Genomic DNA, 26,084 nt, shown 5'->3' with positions numbered 1-26,084 from the left:
TAAAATTTAAGTAAATGGAAAGAAATTCCATGCTCATGGATATAAGGACTCGATGTTGGTAAGATGCCAGTTCTTACCAAATAATCTATGTCACACTCAATCCCACTCAAAATCCTGGCAACTTGCTTTCTGGAGATCAACAAACTGATTCTAAAGGTAAAGCTATAGAGATATTACAAACAAAAATCAGTGGTTGTCAAGGGCAAGAGATGAATAGGTGGAACACAGAGCATTTAATGAATTGTGAAACTATTATTTATTATAGCGTAATGATTGGCATATGACTATATGCTTTTGCTTACATCCTTAGAACTGTACTATACAAAGAGACAACCTTAATATAAATTGTGGACTTTAATTAGTAATAATGTATCAGAATCAATACATCAATTATAATACATGTATCACACTAATACAAGATATTAGTAATAGAGAAAAATTAGGTAGAAGTATGGATATATGGAAATTTTATACTTTCTAAGCAATTTTTCTGTAAACATAAAAGTGCTCTAAAAATGAAGCCCACTGAAAAATACTATTTTAGTGAAATAAATACATCAGCTCTGAATGGGAGGAAATATGCACAATTCATATACATGACAAAAAGAGTTTTGTCTAAGTTATACAATCAATTCTTGCAAATCAATATTAAGACAAATTACACATCTTGGCTGGTGTGGCTCAGTGGATTGAGTGCCGGCCTGCAAACCAAAGTGTCCCAGGTTAGATTCCCAGTCAGGGCACATGCCTGGGCTGTGGGTCAGGATCCCAGGAGGTGTTGCATGATAGGCAACAACCCATTGATATTTCTGTCCCTCTCTCTCTCTCCCCTCCTCACCTATCTCTAAAAATAAATAAATAAAATCTTAAAAAAAGAAGACAAGTTGCAAAATAAAATGGGCAAATAATCAAATAGATATTTCACATAGGAAAATACACAAATGGCTAATAATTTCATGGACACTCATTAGCATCACTCATCAAGAAAATTAAAATTAAAATAAAAATGAACTACTATTACACACTTATTAGAGTGGTTAAGATAAGAAAGACTAACGATACCAAACACTGACAAGGATGCAGAACACTCTGCATAATGCTCTGGACATGTAAAGTTATAAAATAACACCGAAAATTAGTTAGACAATTTCAAATAGGAGCTTAAAAGACATCTATGCTATCAATACTCATTTTTTGATATTGTCCAAGAAATATGAAAACTATGTATATAAAAACATATATGCAAATATTCACAGCTGCCTTTTTCATAATAACCAATTATTGGAAACAACCAAAATGTCTATCTACAGGAATATTGATTAAAATATTGTGGTTTAATATTTAAGTATTAAAATATTAAAGCAAAGAATTAAAAAAATTCAGACACAAACCACAGTCTGGTGATTACCAGAGGGAAAGGGGCTGAGACAGGAAGAACAGGGTAAAGGGGGGTACATGGCGATGGAAGGAGACTTGATTTGGGTGGTGAACACACAGTGCAGTGTACAGATAAAATTCTACACCTGAAACCTATATAATTTTATTAACCAGAGTCACCCAATAAATTCAATACAAATTTTTTAAAACACTGTGAGTACTCATACATTGGAATACTATTCAGTAATATAAAGGAGCATTCTATACATACAACTTGCATGAACCACAGAAATGTTCTAAGCAAGGAAAAGCAGACACAAAATGATACATACTTTTTTTGTCTTATATAAATCAAAATTTTAAACAGGACAATAATCTACAGGGAAAGAAATAATAAAAATGATTGATTCATGGTCTTGGCAGTAGAGGATAGGAAGGAAATGTTTGGGAAGTGGCAAAAGGAATGTTTCTTCAGTGATGAACTGTCTGGGAGCTTTAACGCAGCTCCCCCCCACCCCCCTGCCCTTCTACCACGGATGAAGAATAAGACTACCAAGACATGATCTGCTTGGGGAGGAGAGGTGGCCAATCTCTCAAAGGAGAAGGACCTTGATCCTTTCCCTCCATGGGCTTTTATTAGGTTCATTTGCATAGGAATGCAGATAAAGCTCATCAATCATTGTCAGCTAGTAAGGGTTAAACAATACAAGATTTACAGAGAACCTTGAGGGCTTATTCTGAGTTACAGCCAATTAGTTAGAGGGCCACAAAACTTTAGGCACCAGACTCATCTCAGGTCTGGACCCTTATCTTTTAAGCTGAGAGTACAAATTAAGTAGGTTTCACAGGAATGTATGTATTTTTCTTAGGCCTGATTCCCCAGGGAATCCGCCCCTCCCAGCATGGGACTTCACTGCCCTCTGTTATTGCTTCAGGCTTAAGTCAGGCAAGGAAGGTAAAGCAGCCAAGAGATTAGGAGACTTCTTGCAGACAGAATGAGGACTCAGGCTATTTCAAAGCCGAGGGGCGAGGGTCCATCACCCCCTGTTTCCACAGCCCCCTGAGTCCTTCCCTGCAAGCTTATCCCTGGTGACTGTGCCTGTCTTAGGTTGATCCTCCCTTGAGGAATCTTACAGGTCATTGGATAACTGGCCAAGCTCAGGGCCAAGCAGGGTGAAGTGGGCAGATGTGGCACACCTGCCAGGGAGATAAGCTTTGTCTCCTTCAGGGCTTATGGTCCCAACTCAGCCTTAACCATGGGGGTTACAGCCTCTGAAACCAGGCAGGGCAGTTCCCAACAATGAACATATTGTCTTGACTTAATTATGAGTAGTGATATTGAGCATCTTTCCATACGCCTGCTGGCCATCTGTTGTTCTCTTAAGAGAAATGTCTTTTCAGGTCCTCTGCCCATTTTTCGATGAAATTATTTATTTCTGTTATGAGTTGTATGAGTTTCTATGTAATTTGAATATATTTTTCAGATATGTAATTTGTGATTATATTCAGTCAGTAGGTTGACTTTTTGTTTTGTTGAAGTTTTCACTTGCTCTGCAGAAGTTTGTTAGTTTGCTATAGTCCCATTCATTTATTTTTTTCTTTTGTTTCCCTTTTCGAGGGGACATGTCCAAAAAAATGTTAGTCAGACTGATCAGACAGTTTACTTCCTACATTTTCTTCTAGGAGTTTTATGGTTTCAGACCTTACATTCAAGTCTTTAACCCATTTTGAGTTTATTTTTGTATATGGTATAAGAGAGTGATCCATTTCCATCCTTTCCTTCCTTCCTTCCTTCCTCCCTTCCTTCCTTCCTTCCTTCATTCCTTCCTTCCTTCTGTATATATCTGTTTAGTCTTCCAAACACCATTTGTTAAAGAGACTGTTGTTACTCCAGTGTATATTTTTACTTCCTTTGTCATATATTAGGGGACCATATAAGCATCTACTATATGGGCTCTCTATTCTGTTCCATTTGTCTATGTCTGTTTTTTTTTTAATTTTCATATTATACTGTTTTGGTTATTATAACTTAGTAATATAGTTCAATATTAGATAGTCTGATACCTCTAATTTTGTTCTTTCTCAAGGTTGTTTTGGCTACTTGGAGTCTTTTACATTTCCATTTAAATTTGGGGATTATTTGTTCTAGTTCTGTGAAGAATGCCATTGATATTTTGATAAGAATTGCATTAAATCTGTAAATTGCTTTGGGTAGTATGGTCATTTTAATTTCAACAAGATGTATTACTTTTGTAACACATTTTTTTCCAGAAAAAAATATCCTGTCTAGATAGAGGTATAGGGTACATTTTGTGTGTTTTAGATGTACAAATAGTATCTACATTTTAATACATGTAATTTAGTTCTCAGCAAAGAATAATTTTTAAGAGTGCAGGTAAATAATTAAATTTTGTAAGATCAGCAGTAAAAGGCTATCCTGAGTGACATTCAAGGATGAAGGGTGTAGAGATAATGATCTACATAAAATATGGTTTTTCAGAAGTGACATGAGCAGGACACAACTCTTAGCCTTGACCTTGAGACACAAACCTAGACAGAATGCACTCTCAGCATCCTGCTACTTACTACTTATGGGACCTTGGGGAAGTAATGTAATTCTTCAAATCACTAGTTTCCTTGTTTATAAAATTAGAATTAAACCAGGATTTTGAGTATCTTTAAAAAATATATAGTTAGTGTGTTTAGCGTATGTTTTGGTACATAGTAAGTAGTCAGGAAAAATATCTGTGGTAACTTAGTTATAAAGGAGGGTTTTTTTTTTTTTAATTTTTTTTATTCTTTTTTTTTAATATATTTATTGATTATGCTATTACAGTTGTCTCATTCCCCCCCCACTCCACTCCATCCTGCCCACCCCCCTCCCTCCCACATTCCCCCCCTATAGTTCATGTCCATAGGTCATACTTATAAGTTCTTTGGCTTCTACATTTCCTACACTATTTTTACCCTCCCCCTGTCTATTTTCCACCTATCATCTATGCTAGTTATTCTCTGTACCTTTTCCCCCCTCTCCCCCTCCCATTCCCTTAATGACAACCCTCATGTTCTAGTTGTTTGCCTAGTTTGCTCTCGTTTTTGTTTTATGTGTGGTCGTTAATAACTATGAGTTTGCTGTCATTTTTACTGTTCCTATTTTTGATCTTCTTTTTCTTAGGTAACTCCCTTTAACATTTCATATAATAAGGGCTTGGTGATGATGAACTTCTTTAACTTGACCTTATCTGAGAAGCACTTTATCTTCCCTTCCATTCTAAGTGAAAGCTTTGCTGGATACAGTAATCTTGGATGTAGGTCCTTGCATTTAATCTTGGGTAATGTAATTATGATGTGCCTTGGCGTGTTCCTCCTTGGGTCCAGCTTCTTTGGGACTCTCTGAGCTTCCTGGACTTCCCGGAAGTCTATTTCCTTTGCCAGATTAGGGAAGTTCTCCTTCATTATTTGTTCAAATACGTTTTCAATTTTTTGTTCTTCCTCTTCTCCTTCTGGCACCCCTATAATTCGGATGTTGGAACGTTTCAAGGTGTCCTGGAGGTTCCTAAGCCTCTCCTCTTTTTTCCAAGTTCTTGTTTCTTCATTCTTTTCTGGTTGGATGTTTGTTTCTTCCTTCTGGTCCATACCATTGATTTGAGTCCCAGTTTCCTTCTCATCACTATTGGTTCCCTGTACATTTTCCTTTGTTTCTCTTAGCATAGGCTTCATTTTTTCATCTGTTTTTCGAACAGATTCAACCAAGTCTGTGAGCCTATTGATAACCAGTGCTTTGAACTGTGCATCCAATAGGTTGGCTATCTCTTCCTCGCTTAGTTGTATTTTTTCTGGAGCTTTGAAGTGTTCTGTCATTTGGGCCATTTTTTTTTTTTGTTTGTCTGTCTTGGCGCATCTGTTACTTTAAGGGGTGGAGGCTTAGGTGTTCACCGGGGCGGGGCAATGCTGGTGGCTGCACTGTGATGCTGTATGTGGGGGAGGGGCCGAGCGGGAGCAATGGCGCCTGCCTCACTCTCCTCCGTCTTTCAATCTTTCACTTCAGTACCCACAATCAAACTGGGCCCCTCTGGTGCTGGTTCCCGAGTGGGTGGGCCTGTGCACACTCTAGGCCCCTGTGGGTCTCTCCAACAACCTCTCCTGTGAGGCTGGGAGTCTCTCCCGCTGCCGCCCCAAACCCCACAGGCGTTTTCAATCAGAGGTTTGAGGCTTTATTTCCCGGAGCTGGAGCCCTGGGTTGCGAGGTCTGCTCCACTCCCCGCCGCTCCCCGCCGTTTGTCTGGTTATCTGTGGGCGAATGTGGTGCCGCGGGGTGCTACCCACTGCTCTGCCTGCCCCGTTCTCCGCCACTCTGAGTCCGGCCCTCTGGGTTTATCTGTGCAAATGTGGGGCTGCAGGGTCTGCTAGTGCTCGGACTGCCTGCGCCATTTGTCCCACACTCTGCCAGTCTCAGTCCCGCCACAGCCACTAGAGTCCTCTCCACCCAGGTGCCGTCTCCGCCCCTCCTACCAGTCTGGATGAATGTTTATTTTCTATTTCCTTGGTGTTGGTCCCCCTTGCTGTTCGATTCTCTGTCAGTTCTGGTTGTGCGAGGAGGCGCAGTTTGTCTACCTACGCCGCCATCTTGGTTCTCCTATAAAGTAGGTTTTAAATTAAGTATCTCATATACTAATCTGCACTGCAATTGCCATATATAGTATAAATACAAGAAAGTTATAAATTGTTTTATCCTTTAATTTTTAGTATTAGGTGACACTGTCATTAATACAGAAAAGGAAGATGTAAGTTATTTTCTGTTACCACTATTCAAAAAAATCTGCTGCCATACAGTGATAAAGTGAAACACATTAAATAAGTCTCCATTATTCAGACTAAATGAGGAGAAATAAAAATGAAGAAATTATTTGAATCATAAATTTTTTAAATACTAATGTATTTGTAACTTTGGCAAATGAAGCATTTACAAGTTTGTCATTAGTAATGACACTTTAATGAGTGGATAAAATTGCTGGCAATTACCCATTAACCTTTTGAGTAAATGGCTATTTGAGATTTTTCTTAACGTGTTTTACACATAGTCTTGTTAACTCTATGCTTCTGTTTTGTTTTTCTTAGAATTTGTCTTTAAAATAAGTTTAAGAGCAAAAAGTCAATTCCTCCCAGAGCTTACACAAATTATGAAAATTAACATGAAAAATATCCCTTGCTATGTTAGGTGTTGATAAGATCAATATCAGCATAAAATTGGTTTAACGGCTGACACCTTCCCAAATTGTATATCCAGGAGAAAGCAATGGTGATATACCTGTCTTCAGAGATTTTATGGCTGAAGAAAGTTTAAGAGGTCAGCATGATTTCCGTGCAAGATGTATATATACTGATGGCAATTTCATTTCCTAGAGTTGGTGGATAACTGAGAATTTGTTGAGAGATCTCAATTCAGATATAACCACGTGAAAAACTGTCTAACAAGAACTTTGTCGCATTTGTGCCCTACTGTGCTCCTCCCTCTACCTGAATTGTCTTCTTTTCATACCATCCAGTCTATTTTTCAACTCAATTGACATCCTCCTTTCATGAAGCCTTCTCCCATATTTCCCCAAGGAATTTATACTTCTTCCCTCTGTCTCCATGTTTTACTTTGTATCTCTAATGTATTACTTTCCAAATACTGTCTTACACTGCAGTTAATTTTTTCCTACATAATTTTGAGAGGTATATGCTTATTAAGGTCTGCTAATTAAATTGTAGACTCGTGTACACAAACTGCTGTCACTGCTACTTCAAAATGATGTGCCACATGCTTCCTCACGTCAAACCTTACTTTAACTGTAACAGGTTCTTTTATGTTCCCTACATAAGCCACTTTTTAGTAAAGTGCATTAAAAAAGTAGGCTTATTCACAAAATGTACATTTATTTATAAGTTCTAATAACCACAGTAAGAAAAGAAAATTTGAAATGTTAAAAGTTTAATTTTCTTTTATCTTTGACCTGGAGGTCTCATAATCAAAACTCAAGTTTCAAATGACATCAGAGACATATGCACATTTAGTAAAATTAAGATTATGTTTATTTTTTTTAATTAAGGCATTTGTGTCAGTGTAATACATTATTATTATATAATTTGTTTTTTATAGCCCCAATAAATATGTGATTATATCTAACTACTATTTCAGAGTATATATAACAAACTAGCCCAAAATGTATGGGTCACTGTGGCAGCTCTTCTGTTCTGGACAGGCTTACCTGACCACTGCAGGTAGCTGGTGGGTATGACTGGGGCACAATAGTCGGGACGTCCTCATACTACCAGTGTTTGGAGTCTGGGTGGTCTTGGGCCACAGATGGTTTGACTTGTTTCTGTTCTTGTGGTCTCATCGCATCATCAAATAGGCTAACTGAGGCTTCTTCATACAGTGGTGGAAAGATTGCTAAAATGTGAAGGAATCTTAAAATGAAAGTGTTTATTTTAAGTGTCTGCTTGCATTGTTTTTGTTACTATCCCCTTGGCCTAGGGAGGTCATTAAGGCCAACCTAGATCTAAGAGGGCAGAAAAGGCTCTTTAAATTTAAAATCTAGTTTGGTGAACCTACAGGTACATATTTGCAATCAGCCTAAGCAGCAAATTCTTAATAAATTAGTACAATGATTGGCACAGGACTTTAACTAGAAGGAGTGAGAGAAGATGACACCTGGGGGAATCATTCGATGAGTTTCTTATGTCAAGAAGAGCACATATCAAGATGAGCAGGACAGAGTGTGAAAGTAGTGTGAGGTAGGCTCCTTGTAGAAAATAGGAATCACACAGAAAAGGACCATCTGTGACATTTAATTAGGGAGTTTAATTTTAATGTCATAAGAAAAGGGAAGATTTTGCATTTACTTAAGAAAAACATGATCCAATGTAGTAGTCACACCTGCAGCTGACTTCTCTAATGAGCAAGAATTTAAACAGTTTGGGAATATAAAATTGCATCTTAATCAACCTATTCATGGGTTTAATATAACCAACTTTGAATAATTAGAAATTTGTACAAAACAAATCACTGGATACTTAAGTGTGAATGAGTCTAGTTTCCTCTCCTAGTAATATACACTGCACACAATTTAAAAAAAATAATTAGTATGGATGTGATATCTAGAAAGTGCTCCACAAAATATAGATTGTGTAGAAAATCATCACTTTTAATTACTATATTAAAGTTGGACATTGGTTCTTAATCTGACTTAGTCTTGAGTTTTTCCATGACAATTTTTTTGAGGTATAGAATTAGCATTAAAGTTCTTAAGGTCTCATTAGTAGCTGACTGTTTGTAATACAATGTCAAAGGTAACTTTTCTTATGGTTTTAGAGCTTATTTGCTTTTAGGAGTGGCTTCACTGAGCAAGAAGTCTAGGTGCTAGATTATAAGCAGAATATGGTAAAACACCGCAAAACTCGTTATTTATTCAACTCCTGCTTACATGAGGGGGGAAGAGAGTGATGATAAAAGGAACAACAAATGGGATACTTATTTGGAGAGAGAGCTGCTAATGTGATGTACATTCTTCTCCACTAAGTCATGTAAAGTGAAGATTAGATAACCACTTAGAGATTTTATGAGTGTCCTTTTGATTTTTAAGTGTGTAAGAAGTTTTTTTTTTTTTTTTTTGATTCAGGCATGAAATGGCTATAGCTTGAATGCCCTGGGGCAGCAGTGAAGCAAACCACATGGGGCATACACAAAACTTCAATTCTACAAGGTGCTTTCTTAATAGCCAGAGTTGAACCTTGTGGAAAGGAACATGGGCAAACTGACCTCAAGAGAGACAGTGTGCCTTGGCAGACAGACAGTCAGGAGCTAGAGATTGAGAGGGTTAGTCATAAAATCTAATTGGAATAGTTCCCTTCATCAGAGAACTGCAGGGAAAGTAGTCTCCAGGGATGGTCATCTTTCAAGGACTCCCAAAATATATATCCTTTGATAGAATCAACAGCTTTATTTCAACAGATGACACAAAGGTGGCCCCAATGTCCTATTGTAATTAGAATGGCCACATAACATTATGCTTATTTCCTGTTATCCATTACCCTGCTTCTATGTCTGGGAATAAACATATTCATCAACTGGAATGTAGAAGACGAGATAAAGCCAACAGGAGGATGAAGCTGGACATAAAGTATATGAAAGTTGCTTTGACAGATCAGGTCAAAACTGCCTGGAAAGGATATAAGATTTTAATCAAATGAGAGAATAAATTTTTGTCATTAGATGTGGCACACTTTTAAATACTAAAATGTGATTATGAAAGATTTGGGATTTACTCAATGTTTTATACAAGGATAGGAAATAAAAACTTAAACAGAGCAGTTTGAAGGTGTACAGATGAGGGTGTTGAAATTGCTTTATGCTTTAACCCACTGAGTCTAGCTTATTTAATTAATCAATTATACCCTGGTTAATTTAATTTTATGTATGTAAACTTTAACTTTCTCAATATACAGAAATGATATCAATAGATAAGGTAAGATATAATGATATTGTATATACACCTAGATGCATTAAAAATAATGACAACCAGTAAAATGCAGTGACAGGAGCTACAAATAATAAAGTGTTTCAATATGGAAGGGTTCATTCATCTTTTAATTGTACTGAGAAATAGATGAAGAAAACAACTGTTAGATTTATTATGTTAAATGAAAATCTTTTTCTAAAAAGATTGTCTTTAGATATGTGTCTAAACTACTTAGAAATTCTTAGTCTTTTAAAGTAAGTAGCCAAGTCATACTCAACAGCCATACTCAATTTTTACCAGGAAAATATTCTATACCACACATACCTTAAGACATTGGATGAACACATTTTTCTGAAATGGTATAAGAAGTATTCCTTTTTAAACATTCTAGATTAGAATTTAGCACTTCTAACAATGTTTTAAATTTTATATTTTTTTAAGGAAGAAAGATCTTTGTCTCCTCTGGTTAAAAAAAACAAAAACATGTCCTGGCTGGTGTGGCTCAGTGGATTGAGCACTGGCCTATGAACTAAAGGGTCTCTGGTTCAGTTCCTAGTCAGGGCACATGCCTGGGTTGCAGGCCAGGTCACTAGTAGGGGGCATGTGACAGGCAACCGCACATTGATGTTTCCTTCTCTTTCTCCCTCCCTTCCCCTCTCTCTAAAACTAACTAAATAAATAATATTTAAAAAACAAAACCAAAACAAATACTTAGAGAAAACATGACCTTTATGTTTTCTGTGACAAGTTAAAGAACATGTGAATTTTTAACTAAAACTTTTTGATAATAGCTATGTGAATATTCACATATTTCCTTCCTTGTCTCTCTAAACAAAGGTTAAACATTATCACTTATGTCACCAGCTTATTTATTAAAATTTCCTTCTAGGATTTTCCATTAACTGAAGGTTGAAACCTGTGGCTTCCAGTTATAACCATGATTATAATCAAGTCAAAATAAGATCTATTCAGGACATAACATTTTATTAAACTTATCAACGGCAAGCACAGAGTAGGAAGATAATTGTTTTTAACCATACCTGAGTGTTTCTAGGCTAGTATACAGGAGGTAGGGAGAAGTCATAAATACTAAAGGAGTATTTATACTTAGTATTTACATAACATGAAAGGTGTGAAAGAAAAATGCCATATGATTTCACCTATAAGTGGAAACTAATCAAGAAAACAAACAAACAAGCAAACTAGAACCAGAGACATTGAAATAAAGAACTCACAGTAACCAGAGGGGAGAGGGATAATGGGAAAATAGGGGGAGGGTCATCAAGGAACTTGTATAAAGGGCACATGGACAAAGCCAAAGGGGTAGGATTGAGGGTGGGCCACTGGGATGGGTGGGGTGGGGAGTAGTGGTGGTGGGGGGAAATGGAGACAACTGTACTTGAGCAACAATAAAAATAAGAAGAATAAAATCTATAGTAAATATTAAAAAAGAAAGTATGCTTTGCACAAGGTCAGATATCCCCTATGATCTTTACCCTTGTCAATACCCTGCATAATTGATCCAGGTTACACTCATGTTACTTCTCTTTCACAAAGATTAGGCAACATCAAAGGTAAACTTACATTATAATTTAGCCGGAGTTCATACTGCCAGTACCAATCAATTTGGAAAGAGTCCAATGTGTAAACATTAAGTCAAAATAAGTTTATGGAAGTGATTTGTTTTCATTAGATAACATGTAATAGGGCCCCTTACTTTTCCTTTATGGGACCTGGTCCTTGATTCAAAAGATAATTTCAATAACAATTCATGTATATTATGGTATCAATATAATCCAATCCAAAACATTTACCATTGTTGTTTGGACTGGGACACTGGTATAAGCCTGGCAGGCCTTGCATATACTGTCAATGAAGGCTTAAAGGAAGTGAATATGTATATATGTATATACATATATATATATATATATAAAATTAGTGACTATATATTACATAGATAATTAGTGACTATATACATATATCATATATTATATATTATATACACCAATATATGAATATATACTAATATACATACTAATATATACTATTATTATATTATATATAACATATAATTATATATATACTACATGTTATATATTATATAATTAGTGAATATATATATATATATATATATATATATATATATATATATTTCAGCTAGAATAAAGATGACCCTTGTTATACAGTGGCAAAATTTTGGCAATGCTATCACTTACAGTATTATGGAAAATGGAAATGTTAAAAAAAACTAGTTGAATTTGATTATAATATTTCTATGCTGAATTTGTAAAGTTCCAGCAGGTACTTTTAGCTGTAAATGATAAAATACAAATAGAAATAAGTTTTAAACAGCTATCATTTGGTTCTCAAGCAAACTTTAGAAAAAGTTAACAAAGAAAACAAAACTTACTGAATTAAAAAATATTTTCTTAATTATCAGCCTCTTTAGATTGCATATTAAAGGGATTCAGGGCAAATAATTAGCTCTGCAAAGTTATCAGGAATGTGTGGCCTCGGAGTAAGGATAAAGTCAGGGGTGTGATTGGAAATCTCCTTGTTAAAGCCTCAAAAAATTTACAGTGATTACAGTCTTTAAGACAGGCAAAGTTTTATTAAGATTCTTAAGTATGTGCCTCTGAGATAATCTGTTAAAAAGTAAAATTCTGGTATATCTTAAGGGTGTTGTCTCACAACTTCTTATAGATAGCCCAAGGTTGAGAGAATTTACCACAAAGAGATTTGTGGATGGGGGTTTATTTTAATGGAATAGGTTATACACTGGTACATAAGAAATCCAGATTTTTAAAAAGAAGTATATCAGCATGGACAAAAAGTGACAAAAAATGCAAAATGAAGTGGCCTGTGGAACTGGCAACATATACCTAGATGGACTGCAGAAATGCCATGGAGCAGTGGCTGCTGGGTACCTTTCCTTTCCCTCTTTTTTCTGGCACTGTCTGTTGCAATGGTTCCATGTTTGAGTCACCACTGTATGTTGAGTTTGCAGGAGAAAGATAACTGATCTATTTAGTTTACAGCTTTTGAATGGAGATAAGCCATATGAGAATAACTGAACCAGAGGAGATTCAGATGAACCTGGCCCAGTTTAATTGTGAAATTATGGATTCCAATCAAATACTGTGTGGTATGAAAGGTTTTGGTTCTTTGGAAGTAGATGAATACATTTTTCATGTGAAGGGAAGTTAGCTGCAGCCAGAGGGCATGCTGGAGCAGATTGTGTTTTCCAAAGATGACTCTAACAATAACTCCTATCCTACATACTTCTCTGTCATATCATCTTGCTACTCCTCTACAAAGAGGGGTCCAGTTACCTTTCACTTGATTCTGGGTTTTACTTAGAAACTTATGAGTAACAAAAGTAGTTAAAATGGCCCTATGTGCCTCTTGAGACAAGGTCAAAAGAAGGATTTCTGCCTTGTTTTTAAAAGTGCTTTTTCTCTCCTATTTCCCTTTAAGAACTCAGCTGTTATACTCTAAAAAATTGAAAACCACATATAGGAAACAGAACTCAAAGAACTTACATGTACAACCCGTGGACATGAACTAAGGGTGGGAAATACTGTAGGCTGGGGGGTGCAGGGCAGAGTGGGGATAGAGGGGGAAAATTGGGAAAACTGTAATAGCATAATCAATACAAAATACTTTAAAAAATTGAAGACTACAGGTTGGTACCTCAGACTCCCACCTTAGCTGAGGACTTTTAGCCATCCTTGCCAGAGCACAGATATGTTAGTAAGGAGGCTTCTAAATGATTTGGGGATTCATAAATTTGTATTACCCAAGCTCTTTAAATCTCCCAGCTGAGGCTTCAGTAGGCATCATGGAGCAGAGATAAGCCACCCCTATTTTTCCCTATCTGAATTTCTCATTGACAGAATCCTAAACATAATAAATTGATGGTTGTGTAGAACCACAAAGTTTGAAACCATTTGTAACTGATAACTAAAGTAGCAGGAAGTGATAATTGATTTTACATTTTAACAACATTTTAATAATTCCTATTTGATAAAATGCTCAATAATGGTCATTTGAGGATCATCCCAGAAGAATGCTTTGAAACTATGCACCAACAACCTAAAGCTAAAATATGGCAGAAAATAACGACAATGGAAGTCAAGAAAGAAAACTGGAGTCAACAGAATATAGTATCTGGTTGACCCACAGGAATATATATATTAAGAACTTAGTGGGGCAGTACAAGCTGTCTTCAAATATGTGAAGCGCTGCCATGTGGAAGATGAACTAGACTTGCATTGTAGAGCCCTAGAAAGCAGAACTAATACCTCACCTTGATAGGACTAAGGGAAGCTGATTTAATACCTACCAAGAAGAGTATTTTTCTGTAATCAGACCAGAAAAACTGAGAACTGCTTCTTGAGTTAGAAACCTTGACTTACTTTTATAGAAAAGCTTGGCTATTGTATCAATAATAATGGTAGTTTTCTAGAGAAAATTCTTGTTTGTGCTAGAAAATTGGGGTTGTTGTTCTAAAATTTCAACAATAAAAATGTGTAGGAGTCTATAAAACACCCTAATTTTTATAGTAAACTGTATTTAAAATTTAGACTTGTGGAACAGTCAGAAGACAAAACAGACTGTTATACATAGGTCTTCAGTGACGTGTGCTTTGGAGGCCAACAAAATACCTAGTTATTATGCAATGCCCAACAACGAGTTCAAACAATTAGATATTGAATAGACTAGTGAAAAAAAATCAATTGTGCCTATGCATGAAGGCTTATGAGCCTAAAGTTGATGCTATTATATTTACATATATTTTCAGTTCACATATATATTTATATAAATGCTCTTCTGTATTGCTACCTTAGTCTTCTAAAGATGTAATAGGCCCTCCATGAATATAAACAACATAATAAAGCAGAACATGAAATAAAAGTACAACCTAAGTAATTTAGGTGAAACAGAGACCAAGAACTACAGGAAGGTTAATGTGCAGATATTCAGGATTTAACATCTTACACTTACAATGACCATAGGCAAGGAATAGAGGAAAGTAGAAAGTGATCAAAAGGGAGGTTATATCATGTACATAGTCATCATCTTTACATCATCATTTCCATTATCATTGTCTTCCAAGTGGCTCTTTATTGGTCATCTATTCTTGCCTCACAATCCTGAAGCATATGATATCCATTATCTCATTTAATCTTCAGCTTATTTTATAAAGAAGGGAATTAAGGTCTAAGAAAAAGTACGGAATGCTTAAGGTTACCCATTAAGTTTTAGACCTGGGAATTGAACCCAGAAATTTTATGATGCCTGAGTGCAGTTTATTATGCTATACAGCCTGTTCACATAGATGAGATCTGTACTTCCTGTGGTAGAGGATTTAGTCTTATAAAGGGAATGGATGTTTTATCAATAATACATCTCCAAAATATCTTCCCTGATCTAGTTCACATTTCCTGAAATTTTAGAGTTAGGTATTTCTCTTTAGTTCCTGATTTGATAAACAATGTATTTGTTTTTAATTTATCTATTGATACAAATGACATTGAGAGGGATTAGCTAATACACTGGCCAATAGATTAAATATAGACTTAACAACATTTAGGGAGCTAGAAAGGGATTGGCACTGTGGAATTGTCAAAAAGGAATGAAAGTCATGAAATCTAAAGAAGAGAAAGACTGCCTGGGACAACATTTGCTTAATAACACCTCCCACATAAAAGATATGCAGTACATCTTCCAAGAAGGTGAGCAATACAGGATTGTTCACTTTCATTTCAAAAACATTAATATTGGTACTATGAATTTGGTAACATGACTTATACAGTGGGTAGGCAAATTTGCATCCCAGTGAACTGTACATATTGTTGGAAATCCAAAAAGATGAATATAACCCATATTGATGTAAATATCTTTCAGCTTGTAGAAAGAGTTGAGGAAGATAAAGAGGTTTTCTAACTGCCTGATGTGAATTGATCAAGTCTTCATTAGCATATGTCCACAAGGACCAAAGATAATATGTATACATAAGGCAGGAGGTGAGCAAATCATGAAAATGCTGGAGCTGGAGAAAAAATAAATAATTTGGAATATTTTGCTTTTGCCTGAATTTTTTCTGAAGTAGTTTATACTGTTCACAGAAAATTCTTTTTGATGGAAAGAAATGGGAATAAATCATACTCTGTTTTTAGTTTGACATGACACTACTGGTACAGAAATTTTATATTGGGATGCTAAATGGCATTTTATTTTTTTAATTTAAATATTTTATTGTTTATGCTATTGGCAGTTGCCCCAATTTCCCCCTTCTTCCCCTCCATCCAGCCCCTCCCCCGCTGCCACAGTCAATCCCCATACCACTGTCCCCGTCTATGGGTCATTCATATGTGTTCTGTGAGTAAATGACAGTTTATATAAAGACCAAGATTCATGAGGTCTAAGCTATTAGTTTTAGAAGAGGTTATGGGGAAGAATGGTCTTTATGTGATTTGCCTGCTACACTGAGTTCAAATTCAACTTTCTATTTGAAGTTCAAATGTGATAGCTTAAAATTATATTTTGGATATTTTTCATAGTCTAGAAATGTATCCCTCATAATGACTAACTGTTCTAAATGTCTCTACTTAGGAAAAGAAAATAATTAAGATCCAAAATCATTTATTTAGATATTTTTCTCTTCTGTTACTCTTGTTGACCTCCTCTCTTATTTCTTACTGAAATGACCATGGAACATATACATATTTAAAGATCTGGGATAGTTGTATAGACAAAGTATCTAGGATCTCACAATTTAATATTTACACCAGTACTTCCACCAATAAGAATAACTCAGATTCACATAAGACTTGCTGTATGTCAAACACTGTAATATCTGTATTACATTCATACTCCATTTAGGGTGCACAACAGTTCTATAGATATTTACTATTGACATATACCACATTAGAGATGAGAAAATTAAAGAAATGGAATTGTAAATAAAACATGTTTTAAAAAATTAAATTCACTTTGGAAAGATTGTTTCTCTTAAATGAGTTTGCAGGTAGGCCTAAAGTCGCCATGTTTGGTTACATTTTTGTCGACATAGAAAAAAGCAAAAATATACTTACCAAGTGGGACCATTATTTTTTAAATATTGACATAGTGGTTTAAGGCTGATTATCTACTTATTGGATCTAAGACATTCCACACGATAGATTTTCAGAGAATATGCACAGGCCCTAAGTTCTTTTGTCAGCAGGTGATTAGGAATGTTATTTTAAAAATTCTAGCTCCTAGAGCACATTTCACATTCAATTATTTGGCATCCTTAAATCCTCACAAAAAGTTTTGGCTAAAGTGTGCTTAATTAAATGGATTAGAAAAATGCAATATATCAAATATTCAGTAAATAGGCTAAAAATAAGCACTGAAAATTCCAGGTGCAATTTAAGCTAAACATTAATTTACCTCAACAGTGAATAATAAGGCTTTATTAATATTGTTGAGTGTATTTTAGAAATAGCTGTACTCACTACTCTGTACTAGGTCTTCCTAGATTTCAAGAGATCTCACAGTTGAGTGTAGAATATATGTAAATCTTTTTTTTTTTTTTCTTGACCCAGGCTCAGAATCCACTTATCTTCTTTAAAGGACCTTTAACTTCAGAAAATGGTACAGCTGATATTTATTGTTTGTAATGTTCCAAGAAAAATATAAGATATTTTATTTATAATTATCATTATTTAATCTCCACATAAACAATAAAACAATTATAAAACAACATCATAATGTTATCTTCACTTTACAGAAGTGATGTAATTTGCCAGTGACAATGGATAGAACAGTAATTCAAACTCGATGGAGCTCTCTCTGATTCCAGCACCACACATCCTTTCAGTACAGTCTCCTGGATGTGGGGTTGTCAGAGTTTGTGATCTTCGATTTCCATCTGGTCCTCTAGAGAATGAATTCCTCTGGTATTATTGCTGTCTTCCACAGCCTCTTTCTCCTTCAGCATCCCAGCAGTGCTGTATAGTGCATCCCTGCAAGAATCTTGATGTATTTTGTTTGCTAAGCAAAAAAATGTATTACCCACATTCAAAAATGTTTAGAATCAAGAAAACTCAGTTGGTAGAGAACATTTTCAGATAATATACAACATAACTTTAAGCCGGATAGTTTGTGTTTTGTTATTTCCAGAAATTATAATTCAAAATCTGAAAGCTTTGTATTTAGACAAAATTAATATTTCCCAAACTGACAGTTGCTGTAATGGAAATAATAATAAATGTACCAACCTGAATGTTCTGGCAGCGGAAGAGTGGAAGATAAAACCGAGTAACACTGTTTCTTGTCACATCCTTTACAAAAAAAAATTCTCATAACTTCAAAAAGTTTTTTTTTAATTTTATATTTATAAATCTGACAAAAAATATACCTTTTGTCCAGCAATAGAGAAATTTGGAATAAAGAAAATCTTGAAAATTGATACTACTTTATTGCCTAGAATGATAAAAAAAGATGCTAATAAATAAGCAACAAGTAATTCTTTTTTTTTTGTATATTACATTAAGTTCGAGGAAAAACTTTTACATAGGTCAAGACCATGGGTATTTAGGTCAATTTAATCTTTATCAAGAGTTTCTTGAAACTGAAAATCCTACATATTTTTATTAGACTTGAACCATTACCAATTGTTCAATTGCCACTTATTTCTATATTTCCATTTTTCATAATCTTCAACTAAATAAATGACTGTATCAACATAAAATTTTGTAAAAAGCTAACAGGGTAGACAAAAATCCAAATATTAGACTTTTACTTATACAGTCCATCTTTAAATGTTTATTTCTTTAAATGTGAGTTTTAACATTGTTCTAATAAGTATCACTGTGATTTTTACCTACAAAGTAATTGTATACATTATATTAATTATACATGTACATATTTATATAAGGTTATTGTATAGATTACTTCTTGAGCATGTGTATGTGTATATGTGTGGAATATTCAAATCTAAGATTAAACCTTGTGGACCATCTTGGAGCTATTACATTCTGTATCTCAATGATACATTTTGAAGGAGTTGTCCACTTTCTTTCCTCCATAACAGCACTTATTACTTCCTTGTTTCTTTGATATCTGGTTTATTTTCCTAGAACTCTGTTGAATTAGTTATTTTTAATTAACCTCTTTTCAGATCTCATCGTTTATGAGTTCATCTTGTCAATTCCATCTCTTGAACTCTGATTTCCAGTAACTTCCCTACCACTACAGTGTTCTACTTCCCTTTCTATAATTTTTTATCAAAAGAAAGACCTTAAAATGGTTTCTATATGACTAAATTCAGCTACATTGAGTATAATAATTATATTCATATTGTTCCTATACTAGTGAGGGAGACAAGGAATAAACTACAAATTTATAAAAATTAGAAACTAAGAAATACTAAGCAAAGGCCTAAATAAAACAATGTTATAGAAGTGAGAATTAAGGTAAAACCTAAAAGAAAAAAAAATAACACTGGACATCTTAAAATTAAGAACAGTCAGGACTCCATTTAACTTATTGTGTAGTAGCCCTTGTTACACTAACTTTCGGGCAGGGGGATAAGTCAGGCACAATTAATTACAGAGGCACATAAAACGTAGTGAGGGTTTAGATATAAGTGTGCATTTTAATACCGTTACCTGTGCTTCAATTCCACAATTTATTGGAACTTCATTGGTATAACTTTGACATCATCATTTTCAATATGAAAGAATTTTACTTGCCTATATTAGAAGTCAAAGTAGACACTGCTACTCACAAGGAAAAATCAATAGAAGTACATAATGTAATTTGAATTATTGTAAATGGCACAGTCTTCTACCCAGATTTAAGGTTAGAGAAATTGGCTGAGACATTTGTTTCATCAACCTGCATTAGGATGAGGTGAAGAATGAAAGAAAGAGTCAGGTTCAAGACGCACATTGAAAAATCATTCCCAATTGTAATTCCATTGTGAGTTATTGATGTGATAAAATTCACAGTGCAATTTTTAAAATGTCAAAGAGAGCTTTATAGCCTTTTAGACTATCGGATCAGTAAAAATTTCATCTATAAAATGGCCTCACACTCCCACATTTATATTGTATATTGCACATCATTTGAAGATGAATCTATTTAAATGCAAATGTACAATCACAAAGCAGTGAAACCAAATTATATGCAAACAAAGCTAGTGAAGAAATTGAGTGGTTAAGCATTTTTTTCAATCAAATTTGAAGGCAGTTTGTTTCCTTTCAGAAAACACTACTTAGCAAAGTTTAAACATGCCTTTTCTAGAATTGTTATTGAGTTCACTAATATGCCTTAGTAATAGCCAAATTTTACATAAGCTCTTATGCATTTGTCATGTTTTGTACTCCAGATTCATTCTCTAAGAGTACGGATACTTTTCTGTTAAACCCTCTTTATTCATATAATTTTAAGGATGTTAAATAGTGAAACGGAAGGAATACCAAAAGATATACCAATTGACAGATATAGACATGTCAGTTTACAAAGAAGTGCATTATTTTGCCCAACAGTTTAGCCCATTAAGTGAAATATATAATCATAACTCTGAAAAAATTAAAGACAAGACCAATATTTTGGATTATGAGGAGATAAGGGTATAGTGAAGAACTGAATCTCTAATATTACAAACATTTAAAATAAATATTATCTCAAGAATATTAAATGAATAAAAATACCAATGTTGTCTTTAAGTGAACAGTTAGGGAAGATATTTGATAAAATTATGATGTCCTTAAAAATAATATTCAGTAGGTAGACCTTAGTTGTCTATGAATTAAAGTATACTACATAAATACTTATGCAATAGCCAAATGAAATTTAATAATATGGATGACAACTAATATTTCTTATGAAAACTGTGCTATTGGAAAATTTGCAGGAAAATTTGCAAGAAAATTTTAACTGCAGTTTCAATGTATTTAATAGGTGTAGGGACATTGTAGTTAATTAGGTATTTCTTCTTGAATTAATTTGGCAGTTGCTATATTTCAAGAAATCTGTCAATTTCATATAAATTTTAGAATGCATTGGCACAAAATCCTTTCTAATACTACCTTACTACACTTTTGTGATAGGAACTGTCATGATTCCTCCCTTGTTCTGGATAATAGTAAATTGTGTCTTCTTTCTCTCTCTCTCTTTTAAAATGCAGTTTTCTTGATTTCTTCAAAGTACTAGATCTGGTTGTATTTAGGTTCTGTTTTTAATTTTACTTTTTTCCACTCCTGTCTGTATTCTCTCCTTTACTACCTATGAGTGTAATTGCATCTTTATTTTTTGTTGCTTTTATATCTAAACACTTTATTTTTTATATATTTTTGTGAAATTTATTAAGGTGACATTGTTTAATAAAGTTATGTAGGTTTCAAGTGTGTAATTATATGATACATCATCTGTATACTGCATTGTATGTTTACGACCCAAACTCAAATCTTCTGTCACCATATATTTCATCTTCCTTACCATTGACTACTCTACTCTTTCCCTCTGGTAACCACCATACTGTTATCTGTGGATGTGAAGGACCTATACACTGCAAAAAACATTTGCAAAAAACAGCTCTGACAAGGGGTTGTATCCAAAATATATTTAAAAATTATTTAACTGAACACCAAAAAATCCAATTAAAATTTGAATTTTTTAATTGGACCTGAAGAGACACTTCTCCCAAGAAGATAGACAAAGTGCCAGCAGATATATGAAAACATGCTCAACTTTACTAACATTTAGGGAAATATAAATCAAAACTACAGTAAGCCCTGGCTGGTGTGGCTCAGTGGATTGATTGCTGGCCTGTGCACTAAAGGGTCACTGGTTTGATTCCCAGTCAGGGCTCATGCCTGGGTTGCAGACAGAGTCCCCAGTGGGGTGCACATTAGAGGCAATCATACATTGATGTTTCACTTCCTCTCTTTCTCCCTCCCCCGTCCTTTCTCTAAAAATAAATTTAAAAATCTTAAAAAAAACTACAATGAGATGCCACCTCATCCTGTTAGAAAAGCTATTATCAACAAGACAAGTAATAAAAAGTGTTAGAGAGGTTGTGCAGAACACTTATTCATTGCTGGTGGGAATGTAAACTGGTACAGCCCCTATGGAAAACCACATAGAGACTCCTTAAAAAATTAAGAATAGAGTTACTTTATGACCCTGCCACCCATGCTCTGGATTATCTACCCTCAAAATTTGAAAATATTTGCAAAGACATAAGCATCCCTATGTTCACTGCAGCATTATTCATAGTGGCTAAGATATGGAAACAATCAAATTATTTCTCAGTAGATGATGTGATAAAGAAGATGTGATACATACCTACAGTGGAACACTACTCAGCCATAAGAAAAGATTGAACTACTGTTCATTTTCAGCCTGGATGGATCTTGAGAATATCATGTTAAGTAAAATAAGTCTGACAAAAAAGAACCATATGATTTCACTCATATGTGGAATATAAGCAACAAAAATAAACAAACAGTAACCAGGAGGGAGGTGGGTAGGGATAATGGGGGGGAAAAGGAGAAAGGTTTACAGGAACATCTATAGAGGACATATGGACAAAACCAAAGTGGGGTAGGATCAAAGATGGGAAGTGGCGATGGCTGAGGTGGGGGGCCATGGGGTTAAATGGAGACAAATGTACTTGAACAATAATACAAACAAAGTTAAAAACATTTAAAAAAATAAGAAAAACAAACAAAAACTCAGGCACAGACAAGAGTATGATAACTTAGGGGTTCTTTTTTAGTTTCTGTCTAATATAAGCCTTTAATAGGATAGGTTTTCCTATGAAAGGGTTTTTATTTCACACCATAAATATTCATATGTTGTATTTTCATTCTAATTATTTCTGTATAATTTGTTATGTATTATGATTATTATGTATGACTTCTTTAAGAAATATTTGATTCAGAAGTGTGTTGTTCACTTTCCAAATATATAGAGTTTTCAGATATCTTTGTTATTGATATTACCAATTTAACTGTATATACATAATATTTATTATTTGTTTTTGTTTTGGGGTTTTTTTCACCACGCTAATCAATTTTATTATTTTTTCTTTTTTACAATCTATTTATTTTTATTGTTTTTCAAGTACAGTTGTCTCCATTTATCCTCACTCCCCTTCCCACACCCTATCCACCCCCACTTCCCACCCTCAATCCTACCACCCTTTGGATTTGTCCATTGATCCATATATATGTTCCTTGACAACCCTTCCTCTTCTTTCTCCCTCTAATACCACTTCCCGCTCCCTTCTGGTTACTGTCAGTCTGTTCTTTATGTCACTCTTTCTTTTTATATTTTGCTTGCTTGTTTGTTTTGTTGATCAGGTTTTGCTTATAGGTGAGATCATATGGTATTTGTCTTTTACCTCCTGGTTCATTTCACTTAGCATAATGGTGTCCAGATCCATCCATGCTATTACAAAGAGTGGGAGCTCCTTCTTTCTTTCTGCTGTGTATTATTCAATTGTGTAAAGATACCACAGTTTTTTGATCCACTCATTTACAGATGGGCATTTACATTGCTCCAGACACTTGTGTAGAGTCTGAGGTTGGGTGGGTCTGGGGAGAGAACTGAATGAATAACCACCAAGATACCTGTACTGAGTCATTCCTCATACTTCAGAAATCACCATTCTCAGGCAGACCACTCCTCTCCAAAGGGCATTAGCCTAAGGAGAATCAATTGCCCCACTGACAGGAATTACTCTGCCTCACCATGTGGAGCTTAAACCAGCCTGCTGATTAGAGCTTGAGGCTATATCATTGATTACTTTAAGAACTAAGTTGGCTGTATGAGACCTCAGCTGACCCTCTCAAGGTCTTATTGCTGGTAAAAGCCAGCCTTGCTGTGCACCTGGTTCTTTCTGCACACAACAGGCCCAGCAGAGGGAGCCACACACTATGGATCACTGATAGCTACAAATAGGTTGATCAGGGCCAGTCACAAGCAGCATTTAACAAAGGTTTTTGTAGAGTTTTTGCAGATCTACCTAATATATAGAAACACATACAAAGGAGCAGCCAAAGTGGGAGGACAAAGAAACAGATATAGATAAAAGAACAAGAGAAGTCTCCAGAGGAAGGACTAGGTAAAGTGAAGGCAAGCGATTTATCAGACAGTTTAGAGTAATGATTATAAAGATACTCAACAGCATAAAAACTGACATAGAAGCCATACAAAAGTACCAGTCAGAAATAAAGAATGCAATATCTGAAATAAATAATACACTGGAATGAATGAACTATAGGTTAAATGAAGTAGAAGACAAAATCAGTGATTTGGAAGATTAGGTAGAAAAAAAACACTGAAGAAGAACAGCAAAAAGAAAAAAGAATTATAAAAAATGAGGAGAACTGAAATACCAAATCAAAAGAATTTATTCACCCCAATGTTCATAGCAGCACAATTAACAATAACCAAGTGCTAGAAGCAACCTAAGTGCCCATCAATAAATGAATGGGTCAAAAAACTATGGTACATTTACACAATGGAATATTACATAGCAGAAAGAAAGCAGGAGCTCCTGCCCTTCGCAGCAACATAAATAGATCTGGATAACATTATGCTAAGTGAAATAAGCCAAGCAGTGAAAGACAAATACCATACTATCTCACCTATAAGAAGAACATACTCAACAAAACAAACAAGCAAGCAAAATATAACCAGAGACACTGAAATTAAGAACAAACTGACAGTAACCAGATGGGAGGTGGGAGGAAATAATGGGGGGAAATGGGAAAGGGTTTTCAGGAACATGTATAAAGGACACAGGGACAATACCAAAAGGGGGTAGGATCAAGGATGGGGAGTGGGGATGGCTGGGGTGAGTGGAAAATTGAGACAACTGTACTTGAACAACAATAAAGAAAAAGAACCATATTGAAGTGTACTGTAAGATGATAAGCACTTCAAATTGTACTTTTTTTTTCAAGTGGACCTTTTCATAAAAGTGGTTTTGGCTAATTGGAAAAAAAATGAGGACAGCTTAAGAAATATTTTGCACAACATGAATCATAACAACATTTGCATCACAGGAGTACCAGAAAAAGAGTGAGCAAGAGATCGAGAAATAATGATCGAAAGAAATGACTTGAAAAAATAATGACTTGAAGAAATAATGACCAAAACTTCCCTAATTTCATGATGGAAAAAGACAGCCAAATCCAGTAAACCATACTATCTCACCTATAAGAAGAATCTAATCAACAAAACAAACAAGAACCAAATAAATAAAACCAGGAATGAGAGTCAGAAACAATTTGGACCCAAAGAGGCCTATGATGAAATACGTCTTAATTAAAATGACAAGGCTTAAAGACAAAGAGAGTCATAAAAGCCAGAAGGGAAAAGCAGGTAACCTACAAGGGAGCACCAATTAGACTGTTATCTGGTTTCTCAACAGAAACATTTCAGGCCAAAAGAGAATGGTGTGACAATTTCAAAGTGTTAAAAAGCTAAGATCTAAGCCAAGGACACTTTACCCAGCAAGTCTATAATTTTAAAATCAAAAGAGAAATAAGGAGCTTCCCAGCCAAGAAAAAACTACAGGAGTTTGTTAACACCAAACGAGTACTGCAACAAATGTTAAAGGGTTCACTTGAAGAAGAAGAAAGAAGAAAAAGAAGGAGAAGGAGAAGGAGAAGGAGAAGGAAAAAAAGAAGAAGAAGGATAAAAAAAGAAAACAAAAGAACAGAGGAAAATAGTTTAATATTAAAACGGCACTAAATACATAACTATTAATAGTCACTTTCAATGTAAATGGCTTAAATGCTCCAACCAAAGACATAGGCTAGCCGAATGAATAAGAAATTAAGGGGAAAAAATATATATACACATACTGCCTCTAAGAGACCCACTTCAGATTGGAAGATACACACAGACTAAAAATAAAAGGATGGGAAAAGGCATTTAATACAAATGGAAGGGAAAAAAAGCTGGGATAGCAGTACTTATATCTGACAAAATAGATTTTAAAACCAGGGCTATAGTAAGAGACACAGAAGGACACTACATAATGATAAATGAATAATCCAACAAGGCGATGTAATCCTAGTAAACATTTACACACCCAAAAGAAGAGCACCCAAATATGTGAACCAAATCTTGATGCACATAAAGGGAGAGATCAACAAAACTAGTCATAGTCGGGTATTTTAACACACC

The sequence above is a fragment of the Desmodus rotundus genome, chromosome 1 (genome assembly GCF_022682495.2).
Source record: "Desmodus rotundus isolate HL8 chromosome 1, HLdesRot8A.1, whole genome shotgun sequence".
Classification (NCBI taxonomy): domain Eukaryota; kingdom Metazoa; phylum Chordata; class Mammalia; order Chiroptera; family Phyllostomidae; genus Desmodus; species Desmodus rotundus.
Note: the sequence above shows the minus strand (reverse complement) of the source record.